Here is a 6,000-nt window from a genome sequence, read left to right on the forward strand (position 1 = left end):
CCAATGCATTGCAAATATTATACAAACATATTTGATAACCCATAAAAACTCTAAGGAATGTTAAACCTTGCTCACAGAAACAGTTGCTGTTGTTCCTGTTGGTGTCTGAGTGTGAGAGAAGCTGTGTGTGAGGCCACATGGTGGCACTATGTTACTACTTAAATACCTCCTAGCCTTGACTGAAGGGATAATGAGCTTCCCTACTGATGTGCACAACATTATACAAACAACAAATAACAATACATTATTAGTTACTAGACTATTCTTACTGCTGATTTCATACAAAAGGAAAACGAGGTAAAAAGTAATGTAGGAAAGTCATCTTATCGGATTTTGGTAACTTGGTGCCATAGTCAAGGCTTTTTACAGAGCATATATCCAAAACTAATTAAAGGGTATTGTAAAAATGTACCTGTAAAATATATTTTTTGTAATTTTTATTTAATATCCTCAAAGCCTGAATTTTTGTTCTGTAAAAAACTACATTTAGGCTTCATGGTGCCAACTGGGCATTTTTGTCAAGCCTCACCAAAGTAATTTATCAAAAAGCATTTAATCAATTCACTCACTGGTACTAAGTGGTGAATACAAATGTTTTTTTTCACGGAGACATTGTGTATAAACTGTTTTTAATGATGAGCTTTCTCTGTAGCAACTGATTTATACCCAGTAAAATCAACACCAGCAGACATCTGTTTAATTAATGATCAATAGCTGCTGATGATGTTGCTTTAAAATGTCAAAGTGTAATCAGAAATCATAGTGATACGAAATCAATGTTATGAAGTCACTTTGCTGTTATTAGTGTCAGTTTTGATTTAAATGTTATATAGCTCGGACAACTGTTTCCCAGATACTAATTTCTGATTATATATCATATATACTGTGGAAATACATGTATGTAGTTAAGAGAGATAAGAAAGAATAATCTTGCTGACCAGAGAACTGTAAACTCAAACACAGCATGTTTCTTCTTTCATCCGAAACAGCTTGACCTATATTTGATCAATAAATGAGGAGTTACACAAAGCCCACTCACTGTGACAAACATCTACAGCTCAGTGTCTTGTTTACAGTGTATGGACTATTGATTTTATGGAAACAGCAGATACGGTTTCATTCTTTATAGGGTTTCTGTTATCTCTCGCTCACACATGGTTGACAGAAAAACAAATGAGCAAAGGAACATAGAGAATGAAGATGAAACAGAGAACAGGTCAGGGTTCACTGGAGGGGTTGATATGTAGAAAAAGTGTGTGAATTATAATGACTAATTGCTCTGCAGTCACTGGACCTTAACCGTTTTGAGCAAATATGGAATTTTAGACCAATGTGTTAGACAGAGATTAGCAAAATACCAAATAAAGGATACATTTATATTCTGTATTAGAGGGACATAGAATTGCTGCCAAGGAGCATTAAAGCTCTCGTGTTTTCTCTTTTCTTTCATTGGTCGCCCATCTTTGTGTACTGTCTTCACAGTATGGCTTTTTTCTGAGTCAGTTTTAAACAGTCTCTTCTAATTCATGGCTTATGTTGCTTTGAACAAAAAGAGAGTGCACAAATACAAAATTACTTGATGATTGACTAGGGTTTTTCCAAGAAATAATTATAATTTGGTAGTAATTATTATGGAATTAGACATTTCCTTGAAAGCCCTGCTCCATTAAACAGTATAAGTCGTGTTTTACATCTATTTTACTAAAGTTATTTGTAAGTTCATTAGATTGGATTACATATTGTCTCTACCTTTTCATGGTAGCCTTACTAGGAAGCTTCCTAGCCAATTTAGGAAATTACAGATCCCGTCTTTTAATTTTGCATTAAGTGTGTTTACTTTAAATGTCAAGTTCAATTACGTGTGCATAAATGTAAACTCATTAAAAGTAAGAAATTAAGGGCGGCACAGGGCAAACATTTCAGAACAGCCCTAAGAACGGCGACAGTTTAATTTTTAAGGTTGAGTTAAGGCCGATATACTTAGAGGATGCACACTTATCCTTGAAACAGTGCTTTATTTACCCTTGCTTTTAATTCTGGAAATTAGCAGCACTTAAAGGTCCCATGTCATGCTTTTCCGGTTATTACCCGTCCCCTTGTGTGTTACGAATGTTTTTATGCATGTAAACGGTGTGCAGAGTCAAAACCCTCAAAGTACACCCTGTAGCGAGTAAAACTCTAACACAGAAAATACCTCCCCAAAACGCCTCGTTGGAGATACGCCATTGTCCATTGTTTACTTCCTGGGTACTGTGACGTAGGAATTTCCTACGTCACAGTACCCAGGAAGTAAACAATGGACAATGGCGTATCTCCAACGAGGCGTTTTGGGGAGGTATTTTCTGTGTTAGAGTTTTACTCGCTNTTAATCGATTTGAAACCAAGTCTAACGTAGCTTAAACTTAACGTTAGCTTTCTAGCTAACACAAAACATGCACGTACCTTTCTCTGTGGGTTTTTTTTTGTAGGGACGAATGAAGTTGGATGTTGTGGTGGTCCTGTCACCGTTCTTTATGCTGCAGACCCTGCATACCGCTGTTCTTTTCTTATTAGCGTCATCGACAACATAATCCTTGAATCCAAACTTGACTATTTGTGGAGTAATGCTAGCCGCTGCCATGTTAACTGACACTTCTGCCTACTAGTGGGTTGCCAGGTTTGCGCGCATGGCGCTATAATCGCCCAATCACATTTCGCAAAAACTAAACGTAATATCTCAATCCAAAAACAAACACAAATATTTAATAAAAAAAAGTCAAGTCCTTTCAAGTCATCTGTCTCCAGCTTAAGTCAAGTCTCAAGTCATGAATACCAAATCAAAGTCAAGTCTTTTATCAATGTTAGTCAAGCAAGTCTCAAGTCCAAAAATATGCGACTCGAGTCGGACTCGAGTCAAGTCATGTGACTAAGACACGAGGATAGGAGTTGAGGAGGGGAAATTAGAGAATTGAGAAGCCTTCATAGTGAGCTGTCTTCCTTTGTCTGAAGCCAGATTTTCTTGTGTCTTTTGCCGAGCTCTCCAGCGTTTTCCTATTGCATCTTATCGTTACAGTCATTGTCCACCATCTATAGTAAGGTAAGATCAGGTATCCTAGTAGTATTTTTCTAGTATTTTGTTAGGTAAGCATTAGTGTAGATTATTTATTGTATGTATTTTTGCACTGTAACTGCTTTTCAAGTAGACTCTTTTTGTACTTGAATCCTGTGTCTGCCTTCGTGCTTTTGGGTCCACCACTTGTACACCCGTGACACATTTGTCGTATGGGTTACAGATTTGCTCTGATAACCACAATTAGGATGACTTAATTTCATCATATTTGACTTCAAGTATATTTCACATCATTTAGACAGTCATTTATAGGGTTCCAAGCTTTGAAGCAGTGATTAGTATTTTGTTGCTGAATGGGGAAACCCGGTAAACAGTTTAATAGTCCAAATAGTGAGAGGCGGCAGAATTCTCTAATTACATTGCCATGCTGCAAAATGGCTAACACACACAAAAACAAACATCATTCCTCTCGTCATTATAATTATGCAAATGAAAAGGAAATCATGCCACTGTGATTGGCCTACAAAGTGGGTGGAAATAGCTATAAGTTAATATGTCTGCTATGGTTTGATGTTCAGTCTGAGGAGACTCTTTTGTCACGACAAATGACGATCCATTGTTGCCATGGTTACCAGGTCACAACAGGAAAATTGTTAACCCTGGAAGGATATTGCATATTTAAACTCATATGATTTTATGCTCTATTGTGAGATTATTTTAAGTCTACTAGTATAGTCAATATTCTGCCTGTGTGTTAAAGGACTTTCTTGTTGTTGCTGATTGTCTGATTCAAATCTATTTTCAAGAGGGCACATTGTGGTCTGCGGCTTCTTGTTTTTCAATTACGACACACTAAACATAACTTAAATAAACTGCTCAAAATTCCTGGCCTACATAATGTTGCTTACCACCATCGGCAAAGAGGAAACTATGAAGCTCACACACAGATACAGTAACTTATGTAAACCTGCCAACACATGTAAAGTAACATAACAACTGTTACATGAATTGCTTGTCTGTTACTCTAAGATCTACGTGACTTGGTTACACAAGTGACAAGTAAGAATAACATTAAAGAGGGATTTATTAATTGAATGACATTTACTGTATAAAGCAGAGATCTGTTCTGAGAAATGTTAAGAGTATTAGCCTGAAATCCAAATACCAACACCAGAATCGGAAATAACAATGCTGTTCATAAATAGAGTTTATTCATTACGTTGTCTAAAGCCTGATGCATTGTGAAGAATATAATCTACTGTGATGTAAGTAACCACATTACAGGTCCACATTCACAGAGCTATGAAAGAGTCATATAAAAAAAAAAACACTGAGGAGTAAGGTAATATAAAACTCTCAGCTACACACCATTGTTGCATTCCTGTTTGGCAAAGGTGAGACATTGGAAGAAATACCAAGCAAAGTAACAGATAATGGCTTCCAAAGCAGGACATGTGTCAGATCATTTTCAATTCCTACACATTCTCTATTCCCCAAGCCCCTTCATTTCCATTTTCCATCCGTCCACACGATGCCCACTTCTTTCCGCCTCACATGATTGCCCCCCCATCTGCACACCTGGTCCCACTTCCCTCATCAGCACTGCAGTTCCTCCACCTCCTCCCCCCAACCTGCTGCTCACCTGTTTTGAATAATCCTCGTCAGCAGTGCAGTGTTAAACCGGCCCATTTCCACTCATTTCCAGCCGATTCATCAGAGCTGCAATGTGCATTTGTGCTTTAGAGCTTCTGGTACCTTCCCCTCGGACTCCAAGCTTATATTTTCAGCAATTAATCATTAGAAGGCATTTTCTTTAACAGGTTTTCATCTGGTAAAGATGGTGTGAGAGCATGCTTGGGGTTTTAAAGTAGGGAACAGTGTATAAGATAAGATGTAAGATAATTATGTACTTTATTGATCACAATTTGGGAAATGTTTGTGTTTCAGCAGCATACAAGACAAGGCATTGCACATAAGATAAATTAAAAGACTAGAAATTAACAATTCTAAAATGTAAATGTCTCAAAATAGAAATAAAACAGTGTTAAAAAAGTAGAGAATATACATGTTGAAATACCAATTTACAGTAAACAAAATATAAAGCAGGATATTATATACATGTGTGTTAATGGTGACTCAAAAGTAAGAACAATTGTCCGTATACAAAGCATTGTTGTAAGAAAATCTATAAATCATCTAAGTATACGCACCGTAATAAAAACCCTGCATAAACCCCCTTAATTCCCACTGGTCAACCAAAATGTTGTTGGGGTTATGAAATCTGACATCTGGACAATACAAGGTTTTCACCATCCTACTACAATGTCATGCTAATTAGCAGGATGTTCGATGCAATACTCGGAGCCTGCAGAGAATCCACTTCTGCTAATACAGCTGCTCTAATTAAGTGTGATTACGCACATTCAGCCTGTGATTAAGGATTTTCATTCACAATGAATACAATTACTTGACACTTGATTACATAAAAGTATTCAAGTGTGAGTCATTGTCACGGCTCATGTCCTGCTCAAGAACATAACAAAATTTGGACTGTGTGGTAAAGTGTTTTCAATCGAGAAACCGGAAAAATAAATCAGTCAGGTCAGTGTGACCTCCCAGACATGAGCACCCAGACATTTCTTTTGAAAAATACATGTGTATAGAAATGTCTGGAAATGTGATTCATTACTTAGTCTTATATATTACTCACACATTGCTGTAATCTTATTTAAGTCTGTACAATATATCACAACAAAAAAAGACCTGGCTAAAGTTGTACCTTAATCAAAGGCTTACCATTGATTCTAAGGATTTCTTTTTCCCACCGTCAGTGAATCTTTTCTAAGCAATCAGGAGGAGCATGGGCAGGGGGGAAAGTGTCAGCATGGATAATGCAATTGACGAAAAACCACAGTCCCTTTTCACGTCATCGGCAGGGTGAGAGTAGGGAC

The sequence above is a fragment of the Notothenia coriiceps genome, unplaced genomic scaffold, assembly GCF_000735185.1.
Source record: "Notothenia coriiceps isolate Sejong01 unplaced genomic scaffold, NC01 NC01_scaffold00012411, whole genome shotgun sequence".
In the NCBI taxonomy this organism is placed as follows: Eukaryota; Metazoa; Chordata; class Actinopteri; order Perciformes; family Nototheniidae; genus Notothenia; species Notothenia coriiceps.